The sequence below is a fragment of the Artibeus jamaicensis genome, unplaced genomic scaffold, assembly GCF_021234435.1.
Source record: "Artibeus jamaicensis isolate MK-2021 breed Jamaican fruit bat unplaced genomic scaffold, CSHL_Jam_final contig_519, whole genome shotgun sequence".
Taxonomy (NCBI): domain Eukaryota; kingdom Metazoa; phylum Chordata; class Mammalia; order Chiroptera; family Phyllostomidae; genus Artibeus; species Artibeus jamaicensis.
Window position 1 is genome coordinate 22618559 of NW_026521871.1, and position 12905 is coordinate 22631463.

The following is a 12905-nucleotide window of genomic DNA, read 5'->3' on the forward strand; positions in this document are numbered from 1 at the left end:
CACCAGAGTGGACGGACAGAGGAAACCAGCTTGGGAGCTACTGATAGCCCAAGCAGAGATGACGATGCTTCAAGAATTGGGGCAGTTGTGGTGGGGTGACAGACAGTGTTTTGATCAAGTATCTTCTGCAATCATTCTACTGTTCTGTCATTGCATTTGTACATCTGGCTCCCTCCTAATACTGTGAACCCCCAGGAGGGCAAGTACCTGTACTTTATACATCCCTGGACCCCCTGTATCCAGCCGAGAACAGATGTTGAGCAAATGTAATTGAACTGACCTGAGTGGCAGTTCAGACCTCCCTCACACTTACTCTCTTTCCAGGGATCTCCACAGCAGTCTTTCCTCACTCCTGTCACGGAGCTCCTGGGGCACCCGCCCAGCAAGCTACTGTGCGGTCAGTGGATGTGGTTGAGGAGCAAGGAAAGAGAATCTGAGGGAAGAAGATCAGAAGCAAAGAGGAGTTTAAAGAAGACTGTCAAGAGAGTAGTTTTCCCACCTGGACCCAACCCAGACTGGCTGATGTGGTGGACCAGGGTATGCCCATGGCTTCCCCTCCTCCCCAGAAAACATTACAGCAGCTTCAAGCACTGGATGGAGTGGGAGCACTGGCCACAGTTCGAGAAACTACCTTCTCCCTCTCTTGGGGGCTCTACATAGGCTCACCACACTGGCCCCTCCAAATGACACTGCCTCAATGGAGGCACCATGGAGTGTCCACCATAGTACCTCAGCGTCCCCGTAGGCCCCAAGTATACCAGCCCCTGGGTGTCAGGGGAAAGAACCTGCCATCTGGGGAGGAACCAGGATATCCTGTCTGTGAAAACTCAGCAGGTTAGGGTGAGTAGCCTCTGAAAGGGCTCCCAGTGATCCCCAACTCTTGGTTTCACACCCTGGTCGAACTCCTCCCCTTAGGTGTGGGCTGGACTTGTTGACTTGCTTTTTACCAACAGAACCCCCTGGAAGTGATAGGATGTCCCTTCCAAGATTAGATTATTGAAAAACTGTGGCTTCTGTTTGAGCATTCCTGAGTTTGGTTATCTGTTATAGTGTTACCTAGTAGGTGCTCAATAAGTGTTTTTCTTCTCGTGAAGACCTGCAGTGCCCTCGGAATTCTCGAGCTGAGGCAAAGTCATGCCTGGAGCAGGAGGTCCACTGTGGGCCACGCAGTGAGGGGTGGAGAATTGCTACGTATATTGCAAAGCTGGGTACCCCACCACTGCTTGCTTCTTCTCCCAACAGGAGTAGTTTATAACCTACTTACCAGGCCTTAGGTATTGCAACCTCATTCTCCTTTTCTGTCTTCCACAAGGATCAACTGTGGTTTAACAGAAGTCAAGGAAAAAGTCCTCAATTCTGAGAAATTTTTGAGACTGAAGCTGCTTTGAGGACGTGCATGCCACGGAGGAGAATGGCAGTGTGTGAGGTCTGCATGTCCCTGCCCCCTCCCTTCTTTTCTTCTTTTGACCTCAACCTACAGTGTGGTGTTGCCCACAAGGTGCTCATCTCTCAGATCTTGTTCCTCTTAACAGCTCAGGCACCACCATGTTTTTCTCCAAGCGCTGCAGCAGCTCCCTCCCCTTTCCCTTACTGACAGAGCTGTCTTCATACAGTAACATCTCCTCTGCAACTTCCTTCAGAGGTACCCCATGGCCCACAATGGTCTTCCTACTTCTTAGCTGAATCTGGCTCCTCTTTACTAGTCTCACTCCACCCACATCTATTCTCTGGGTGAGGCCACATTGAAATCTTTTACGCAACTCCAGTGAGCCAAACTCTTTCTCACTGCTGAAGGCGTTTGCACACACTGACTTTTCCGCCTGGTACAGACTCCCCAGGGAACTCTGATTCACCCTTCAGCACTCTGTCTGTGTGCACAGGGTCTGCCCCAGGGAGTCCCCTGACACCCTAGGCTCACCTGCTTCCCTCCCTCAGGGCTCCAGTTCCGCTGTTGCTATTGCCTCTTTTCCTGCCACCCCTTGCTCCCAAGATGTAAGTGTTTCTAGGTAGGGCTGTCTTATTCATTGGTATAGTCTGCACTCCCACTTACATTTTTATCTTAATAATTTCTTAGAAGTACAAAGCTCCCCAGTCTTCCCAAGTAGCCCTGGGCGGGTAGGGGGCTCCCTCGCTGAGCGCTCTGTAGAGCTTGGCTGCCTCTACTCTGTCATAAGGCTTTGCAGTGCCTTTGGAGATTGGCTGACTCCTGCAGCAGCCAGTGACTCGGTTAGAACAGGCCTGCGTCTGATTCATCCCAGCGCTCTGGATGGCACCTAACCTCGGGCCAGGCACACAGCAGACATCTAATAAATGTTTATGGAATAAATGATTGAAGATGAGCAGAAGGAGGGAAAGATAAAGGTTGGAAGGAAGAAAGGCTGGCTCCACTGGAATTTCCCTTCCTTCCTTCCTTCCTCCCTTTTTTCCTTCTGATTTAATACATTGAATGCTGATAATTGGATTATTTACGGTCCTGGGTTCATTACACACTGTCATCATTAACCCATGCATGGCCCTTATTTATTTTTACATTTACTCATGATATAATTAACACCCACAAACCTACAGTCCAACCCAAGGCCCCTACATCTCCATATGTGCTCCTTATCTAGCCCATCTTTTTGTGTCCCCTTCACATATTAAGGTTTATCACTTCCTTGGATTGTGTTGTTAATACACACACACATATATGTTAGGCATATATATGTGTATATATATGCCTAAACATTATTTTATTTAGTTATAATTTTTTAAACTTTATTAAAATATGCTACACTGCATATTGTTGTCCAGGACTTGCTTTTTTGGATTAACTAGACTCATCCCTGTTGATGTGTATTACTGTGGCCCATTCACTGTCATGGCCTATAACAATAGTTCATTAGGTGAACAAACAGAATGTTAAAAAATTATTTATGACACTGTTAAAATGACAAGGAAGGCTCCACTCAGGGGTTGTAGTTGGGGAGAGACCATGCTCCACTCTGAAAACAACAAGGACAAGCAGGAATTCCTAGCCAAGGAGCAGGAGTAGGGGAGGGGTCAGTGGATAGAAAATTACTGAGAACAAACACCAGGGTAAGGGAGGATTCTGGCTAAACTGACCTAACTGCGTTCTTGCTAAAGGCCGGCCAGGGTCAGAGATGAGGAATTTGATAGGATATCGAGTGTGGTCCAATGCCAAAGGGTGGCAGATTTTCACTAAACTGACTTAGCAGGATTCTTGTTCAAGCTGGATTGTGCAAGGACAGAGGGAAGTCCAAAGTCAGGTCTGGTCAAACAGGAGCCCGATTAAAATTTGGCCAAAGGAGAGAGTCTTTATCAGCAATATATCTTCTATGCTCCACTCAAGGGGCATCTGGATCGGTTTTTAGCGTGGGGCTGTTGTGGACAGCGCTGCGGTGAACAACCTCAAACAGGTCCCTGGGTGCATCTGTGCTAATGTTTTCTTAAGTCTGTTCTTCAGAGTGGAATTGTTGATTCCACTAGCATGTGCTGGTCTATCCAAATGAAATGCTAAAAACTGTTCCACTCCTCCACATTATATGCCATCAGGGAAATACAAATTAAAACAGTGAGAAACCACTACATACCTATGAAAACAGCTGAAATCCAGAACACAACAGCATCAAATGCTAGCAAAAATGTGAGGCAACAGAAACTCTCATTCACTGGCAGTGGTTTTACAAAGTAGTACAACTACCTGGGAAGACAGTTGGATAGTTTCTTATAAAACTAAAGTACTGTTACCATATGATTTGGCAATCATGCTCCTTGGTTTTTATGGTATTTATCCAGAGGACTTGAAAACTGGAGTCTACACAAAACCTGCCCGTGGATATTTACAGCAGCTTTAATCGTAATGATTAAAACTGGGAAGCAACCAAAATGTCCTTCAATAGATGAATGGATAAATAAACTATGGTACATCCAGAGAATGGAATATCTTTCAGCACTAAAAAGGAATGAGATATCAAGCTATATGAAGACGTGGAGGAACCTACTGCATATTACTAAGAGAAAAAAGCCAGTCAGAAAAGGCTACACACTGTATAAATACAACTATGAGATTCTGGAGAAGGCAAAACTATGGAGACAATAAAAAGGCCAGTGGTTTCCCCAGGGCTGGGGGCAGGGAGGGATGAATAGGAAACAAGATTTTTAAGGCAACGAAACCACTTTACACATTCCCCATCTTGATGCCCTTTACTCCTTAGATTATTAGAGCTAATGGGCCCAGGGGTCTCTGAAACACACCTAAGTTAGTCTGCAGTAAGAAAGAAGACAGGTGAGACTCAGTGACAAAGACACTCAAACTCACCAGTGAACTTGGTGCAGGACAAGATGTTAAGAACACACACATGCATGTGTACGTGCACACGTGCACACGAACACGCATACCTCCATCCAGCTGTCTGAAGGGTCTTATTTTCATAAAATGCCTGGGTACATGGTGATGAGGTGGTGAGATGGGAGGGGCAGATCATGGTGGGGTCACACCACAGGACTTTAAAATTTTAATTAATTTCTATAATCCTCATTTCTTTTTTATGTAAAATGGGACCGTAATGTCTACCATGCGCAGTTATGAGGATTAAAGGGGGTGATTCTGTAAAGGCTTGTTCCTCAAGTTGTGAACTTGCACGAGTTATCAAATGTCTGGGAGCTGAGCTTCCATTCTGTGAAGTGGAAATAACCAAGTGCCTTTCTCTAGTGGCATTTGTCCCTTTTGGACTTCAAGCAGCCAAACTGACTTCCTCTGCGTGAAGAACTCCCCACCACACGCATCTGGGTAGGAAGCAGAGTCACATCTCACTGATGGGCAAAAAGCCCAGTGCTTGGTCTTGGCTCTCAAATCTCTTGCAAACTGTCTTCACATTTTGTTTTGGGTAAAATCAACCAAACTACCCCCCTTCATTTCCCAGCCTCCCTTGCCTCTGGATGTGGATGTGATAGGGAGACCTCTGCCAAGGGAGGTCTGTGGGGAAATGCCCTGGGCCTAGGTGGTCCATTCTGGCTGGTACTTCTGGGGCAGTAGAGGCAGCTCTCTTCTGGAACTGGGGCAAGAGTGGCAGCTTCCTGATCTCAGCTGTGGCAGCATCTTCCTGACCAGGCTGGTTCTGCAGTGCATTTACAGACATGTTTCTGAAAACTCAGTCCAGAGCCTAGTTTTCGACATCCCAATGAGTCTGTGAGCTTTACTGTGTCCCCGCCTACATGAAGGAAGTAGAGTGGATCTGTTGTTGGCCGCCAGGTACCCTTTCTGTCCTGATCCCTTTTCTAGTCTTCCTGACAGCTTAGCCAATCAGAACCTCCCTCTTGGGTCTTCAAAGCTAGAAGGAGGCACTCAAAAAAGCAAGGACCAGGAATTTATGCTGATGGGGGTGGGGTTGACCGCAGCAACCCCCAGGCCCCACGGACAGCATAGCAGTGGTGCCCATCCCCACGTCTGGTGATTGGCTGGGAGGGGCATTGGTGTCCTCAACGACTGGGTTTGGGGTGTGACTCCAGCTGTGGTTCTGCTGCACTAAATTTGTGGCTGATTTTGTTGTTCCTGCCTCCTTTTTTCTGGGTCTGGTTCTCCAACCTTCCCAGTCCTTCTGTAATTTCCACACTTCCTTTCTTTTTGTTCCTACTGTGAATACCATTGATTGAGTTTTCACTGTGGAGCTAGCTTTGCATTTCTGGCATAAGTTCACTTGGTCTTTTTTTTTAAAAAAGATTTTATTTATCTTTGGAGAGGAAGGGAAGGAGAGAGGGAGAGAAAGAAATATCACTGTGTGGTTGCCTCTCGTGAGTCCTCTGCTGGGAACTGGCCTGCAACCCAGGCATGTGCCCTGACTGGGAATCAAACCGCGATCGTGTGGTTCGCAGGGCCATGTTCAATCCACTGAACTACACCAGCCAGGGCAGTTTCACTTGGTCTTGATTTATTATTCTTTTAATACCTTGTTGGATTCCATATGCATCTGTGTTTATAAGGGATATTGGTCTGTACTTTTCTTGTAATAACTTTTCCTGGGTTTGGCATCAAACAAATGCTGGTCTTCAAGAATGAGTTAAGAAGTATATCTTTTTGCCCTGGCTGGTGTAGCTCAGTGGATTGAGCGCGGCCTGTGAACCAAGGGATCGCCTGTTCGATTCCTGGTCAGGGCACGTGCCTGGGTTGCAGGCCTGGTCCCCAGTGGGGGCCATGTAGGAGGCCACACATTGATGTTTCTCTGACTCTGTCCCTGTCTCAAAATGAATAAAATCTTTTTAAAAAAAGAAGTATATATTTTTTTCTATTTTCTGGAAGAGTTTTTGTAGAACTGGTTATTATTTTCTCCTTAAATGTTTCACAAAGTTCTCCAGTGGAGTAATCTGGCCCTGAAATTTTCTTTGTGAGGAGGTTTTTAAATAGAAATTCAATTTCTTTAATAGATATAGAGCTATTCTGATCATCTGTTTCTTAGTGAGCTTTGGTTAATTATTTCTTTTAAGAAATTTACTAATTTCATCTAATTATTGGACATATGAGCATTAGGTTGTCCATAATATTTTCTTGTTATCCTTTTACTGTACGTGGAATCTGTAGTGATGCCTCCTCTGATTTCTGATACTGGTAATTTGGGTCTCTCTCACTCTCTGCCTGTTTAGTCTGGTGAGCAGTTTATCAATTTTATTGATATTCTCAAAGAATAAGCATTTGGATTTTTTGTTTTTACTTTATTGATATTTGCTCTGATCTTTACATTCACCTTTGAGTTGCTATGTCCCTTTATGAAATGACCTTCTTTCTGCCTGTTAATACTCACCTCTCTGAAATCTCTTTTGCTTGATATTATTATATTCACTCTAGGTTTATTTTTAAATGTGTTAGCATTATGTATTTTTCCCCATCATTTTATTTGTAACCTATATGAATCTTTGATTTAAAATAGGTCTTGTCCAGGTAGCATAGAGTTGTGACTTTGTTCTATTACCTGATTGGGTAATCTCTGCCTTTCGATAATGGTATTTAAGCTGTTCCATTTCGTGTGATCATTTGTATGGTTGGGTTTAAATCTACCCGTTTACTATTTGTTTTGTATCTGTTCCAGTTGTTCATTTCCCCTCTTTTTCTATCTTCTTCTTTATTGTGTTTTATAAGTTCCTTTTGTTTCCTCTGTTGGTTTTTGGCTGTACCTCACTGTTGTGTTATTTTAGAGGTTGCTTTGGGGTTCAGAGTGCACATCTTTAACTCGTCCCAATCCGCCTTTAAGTAGCGTTGTACCTGGTTCACCTCTCGTAGAAGGATTTGACCACAGCGTTTTCATGTCTCCCTCTTGGCCTTCATGTGTAGCCATCATATATTTCACTCCTGCCATACGTTTTACATAGATTGTAAAACCCTTACTGCACTTTTATTTTTGCTCTAAACATTTGATGATCTTTTAAAGATATTTAAATAGTAATTTGTCATTGTATTTACCCACACAGCTACCATTTCAAATACTTTTCATTCCTTCTGCCTGAAGGATTTCCTTGAAACTTTTCTTATAGTGCAGATCTGATGATGATGAGTTATTCAGCTTTTGTATGTCTGAAAGAATCTTACTCACCTTCACTTTTGAAAGACTTTCTCTTGGGCCCTGGCTGGTGTGGCTCAGTGGATTGAGCACCAGCCTGCGGACAAAAGGGTTGCTGGTTTTATTCCTGGTCAGGGCACACGCCTGGGTTGCTGGCTGAGTTTCCAGCTGGGGGTATGTGAAAGGCAACCACGTGATGTTTTTCTTTCACACTGATGTTTCTCTTCCTCTCTCTCTGTAAAAATAAGTAAAATCTTTTCAAAATTTTCTCTCGGTAAAGAATTTTAGGTTGAGAGATTTTATTATTTTTTTTCATTTCAGCACTTTAGAGATGTTGCTGCTGGTGTTTTAGCTTAAATTTTTTCTGACAAAAAATCCATAGTCATCTCATCTTTGTTATTCTGTAGGTAATATGTTCCCTCCTCCCTCCAAGCCACTTTTAACATTTTTCTTTATCAGTGGTTTCAATCAATTTGATTATGATGTGCCTTGCTGTAGTTTTTTTATATTTCTTGTGCTTGGGTTTTGTTGAGCTTTTTATTTTTATTTATTTCTTTACTTTATTTATTTGTTTATTTATTTATTTATAGACAGGGGGTGGGGAGCGAGAAAGAGGGGGAAGGAGAAAGAGAGGGAGAGAAACATCAATGTGTGTTTGCCTATTGTGCACCTCCTACTGGGGACCTGGCCCACAACCCAGGCATGTGACCTGACTGAGAATGGAACCAGTGACCCTTTGGTTTGCAGGCTTGTGCTCAAGCCACTGAGCCGTACCAGCCAGGGACTCATTGAGCTTTTTAGATCTGTGGTTTAAAGTTTCATCATATTGAGAAATTTCTTCAGCCATTACTTCTTCAAATATTTTCCTGACCCCTCCATTTCCTTCAAAGACTCCAATTTCACATACATAGCCACATGAAATTGTCCTGCGACTCGTTATTACTCTGTTCATTTCTTTCATCTGTTTTATCTCTGTGCTTCATTTTCAACAGTTTCTATTTTTATGTCTTCAACTTCACTAATCCTTCCTTTGCTACATCTAACCTGCAATTAATCCCATACAGTGTACGTTCATCTCAGATACTGTAGTTTTTATCTCTGGAGATTCAACTTGGGCATTTTTTTATATCTCCCATGTCTTTAACATATGCTGTCTTTTCTCTAGTGTATGGAACATATGGAATATAGTCATAGTGCTTTTAAAATGTCCTTGTCTACTTATCCTATTATCTGTGTCATTTCCTGGTTAGTGTCCATGGATCAATTTTTCCCCTCACTTTGAGTTGCGTGTACCTGCTTCTTTGCATGCCTGGTAATCTTCTCCCACTGTGGAGCAAGACCTTTTTGAGTACTGTTTGCTGTCCAACTGGCTGGTGAGAATAGGCAGTTTCTTGTTCTAGATGTGCTCCAGCGATCGTTCCCTCTAGCCTTTTCAGTAGTTATTTCCATGCCTTGGATAGTTTCCTCTTCCACACACTGATCTTGACTTAGCTGAATCCTTTGGGGGGACACCTTTGCAAATCTCCGTGGTCCTCTTTCTGTGTAGCTTTCCTTTCAGTATTCTGCCCTGCAAATTTTCATCAACTTGGCCTCCCACTCCTAGCTTCATGGTCCTAAGTCAAGGCAATCCCCATGCTCTGTCTGGCTTCCCCCTTTTTCTGTGCCACCTCCTGGAAACTCTCTAGGCTTAAGCTGGGTCAACTTTTGTTTCCCACCTCTTAGAGATCACTGCCTTTCACTGCCTATGGTCTAATGTCTTGAGAATCATTGTTTTATATATTTTGTGTGGTGTTTCAGTTCTTTCAGGTGGGAGGAAACATCCAGATTTTGTTCCATCTTGGTTGGAAGCAAAGCCTTCCTTTTGCACTTCCTTTTGTACACAGAGTAATTTTCTGGTGTTTATAATGGAAGTGCCTGGCTGAAACACTACCTTACATAACTAATGTGAGGATTAAATGAGAGAACATATGTAAATGCTCAGAACAGCACCAACGCAGAGCAAGTGTTCAATTAATGTTGATGTACAAGTCAGCTTTTGCTGTAGCAACAAAAATCCTCCACATCTGAGTGACTTATGATAATAAACATTACTAGCTCATGGGTGTGCTGGTCTGTTTGTTCTGCTTAACTGTTTGTCATGGCTCAGCTGTGGTTGGCTTACCTTGAGCACCAGGCGTTCTCATTCTGGGACCTAGGTTGACAGTCACATTATCTGAGAAGAGGATGAGGCCAAATACACCACTGAAATTCATTTGATGTTTCTGCTCTGATGTGGTGCCTATGGCATCCTCTCATATTCCACTGGCCAAAGCAGCTCAGATGGCCCTTCTGAGAATCAGTGGGCTGCTGCTGTACTTGTCCACAGAGAGTCCTGGCACAGAAAAAACGTATGATTCTTCTACGGAAGAGGGAGCTGATCATTGAGAACAATAACACAATTTACTGAAGCTGGTGATTGTTTATTAACAACCTTTTCTACAAGTAAATTTCCTTGCACATTTTTGTTTAAAGCAATGCTTTAGGAGTCCTGAGGTGAACACATCTCTGTCCATTAGCATTTTCTTTATCCTACACATATACTTGTCCTCATTTGGTTTGTTATTGCCTGTGCACTCTGATTACTTTGGAAGGAAGGACAGGTCATTCATGGCAGGCTGGAAGGCCATTGAGACAGGTCCTTGGTGAGAACAGGCAGTTAGAGGAAAATACAGTATCGCTGATCCGGGCTTTGGGTGTGTAACTGAACGACTGTGTTCAGTCTTCAATGCACCACTTCTACTTTAGTTGCCCAGGTCTTCATTGTTTATCATCTGTGCAGGAGACAAGGCCTGGAGGCCAAAGCTCCCATGACGTATTTGAAAAAATCAGCCCATCCTTGGAGTGCGCTAGCCACCTCCCTTCTTCATCCAGGAATTTACGCTGCCCACCTCAGCCTGGATGGCTCTGCCCTCCACTGAATCTAAAGAGCCTTTATTTTAAGATATTTCACTTGGCTGATGTGTGATAGATTTTCTGTTATGTTAATGAACTACCATGTGGTTCGAGGATGAAGGAACTCAGATTTTCTAAGCATCTTCTCCGTGCCAGGTCCCTTATATGTAGAGGCTATTCTGAACCTCACAGTGACCTGATGCTGTAGGTACTGTGGCTCAGTTTTACAGGTGTGGAAATAGAGGTGCAGAGCGGTTAAGTCACTATTCAAAGTCACATAGTTAGTAAGTGGTAGAGCTGGGATTTGAACCTAGGTCTGTCTGCTTTGCATTATGTTTATATTGGGTCCTTAGTGGGATTTTATGTTCCTGGAGAACAGAGACTGCATCTTACACTTCTTTGCATCATCCACAAAATCTAATTCATACAGTGGGCACTGGATGGGTGTTTTAAAACATGTATAACGTTTTCTTTATGAAGAGAGAAGTGGGTGACTTATTGTTCCTCGAGTCTGGAAAGAAATAAAGAAATACCGGGTGTGGCGCTGGAAGAAGCATTGCTCCTCTTGGCTCTCGTTCCTCTGGTTGTCTAATCCTCAGAGCTGGCTGCTGGTGTATTAGGCTGAGGCCACGGTGGGGCTGAAAGGATGGATATACAGATAAGCAGGGCTTTGTCAGGGCACAAAAGTAAATCTGTGGAGGTTGCAGAGGGAGAAGGAAACTCATACTTAACGTGTGTCTGTGTACTTGGCTTTCCTCATTCATGATCTCATGAAAGGCATGCTGTTGTATTTTACAGTGTCAGGATTTCTCACTCCTATTGAGCAGGGCAGCATCCATCATGTGGCAATAAATAACAGAGCTGAGTCTGAGCACAGGTCTGGGTGGCTCCAAAGCCCAGACTGCTGCTGCTACGCCCCACTACAGACACGGGAAGCACCCCTCTGTGGAGAGGCAGCCGGGTCAAGCCATCACTGGGAATGGCAGGCCTCAGCGCATGGGGAATTCATAACTGAGAATATATTCCATCCATACGAATGGCAGTTACCCACTTCTCACTATCTGATCTATTGCCACTTGGGACTCTTTCGTCTGCTATTACCTGTGTGGTAGTCAAGCATTTCATTTTTTTTCATTGAATTATCTCATTATATCCTTGACACAGTCTCTCATTCTATAGGGAAATAAAGTGGTTTAAGATGAAAACTGCCATTATAATGCCATCTATTAAAAGGATCTGGGAGTCTTGTAGCATTAAAAGGAATTTGTAATTGCCAATTAAAGAAAAGCATGCTATTGGCTAAAACCATTGATTGGAAGTAAATTAGAAAAAATTCTCTGAGAAACATCAAAAACAGGCTCACACCCTTTCTGCTAGAGCCAAAGTGATCTGTGTGAGGCTCAGAGAGGTTAATAACATTCCTAAGGTCACAGAGCCAGTATTCTCCAGACACTGGAGAATGCACATCTGAAATGTATTATCTAGGCAGCTGGTGCAGACTAGAGTGCAGGATTCCAAGAGTGCTCAGCTGACTATGGGCAACACACCCCTAGTAGGTTTCCCTGGTTCAGGCTTTTACCATCTCTCCCCTGGACTTAGTGGTCTAGGCTCCTCTTCCTCACTTCATTCCCTTCTCACAGATTTCTCCCGATAACCCCCAAAGTAACAGTAGCAACCACTACGGAGTGCCCACCAAAAAGTCTCTATGGCTCCCTCATCCCTTTTATGTTAACAGAATGATCGCTTTAGGTCATTATCAATGTACCGTGCCTTGGAGACCAATCCTGACAGGTTTCAGCCATTCCTGACGACTGAATGAATAAATGAGTAAGTCTTGTATTTGACTTAATTGATTTGGTTGTCTATAGTGGTATGAACATAGAAATTCTAAAACCACTTTCTACATTTCTAGATTTGAACGAGTAAGTGAATATAGTAATGTTGCCAGGCACTGGAGTTCTCACTGTGGAAGAAAGAAGATATAACCATAAAATGTGGCAAAGCAAGTAAAACCTTACAGAGCTGGATTGGAATAGAGATACTGGCATTTCTAGCTTTGTCCAGTGAAAGGACCTTGGAGCACTGACTCTTTAGCACATGATTCTGTGTTTCTAAAAAGCAGTCTTTGCTAGGAAGAACCAAGAATGCTTGAAGAAATGGTTGATTCAAGAGCTTGGGCAGGGAAAGTACCAGATGAGTCTGGAACGCCATCTGTGACAGAAGGTAAAAGATGATAGCAACACATCAAAAGTACATAGGAGACACCTGAAGCCGCTAAACATTCAAATACATGACAGTAATGAATCATAATCAACTGAATATACTAAGAATCCATAAGTCCATATGAATAAGTCCTTTCATCCATAAAGGACAGCTCTTCCCTACTGTAGAATGCCAACTAGTGAATGCAGGAGAAATGGAGAT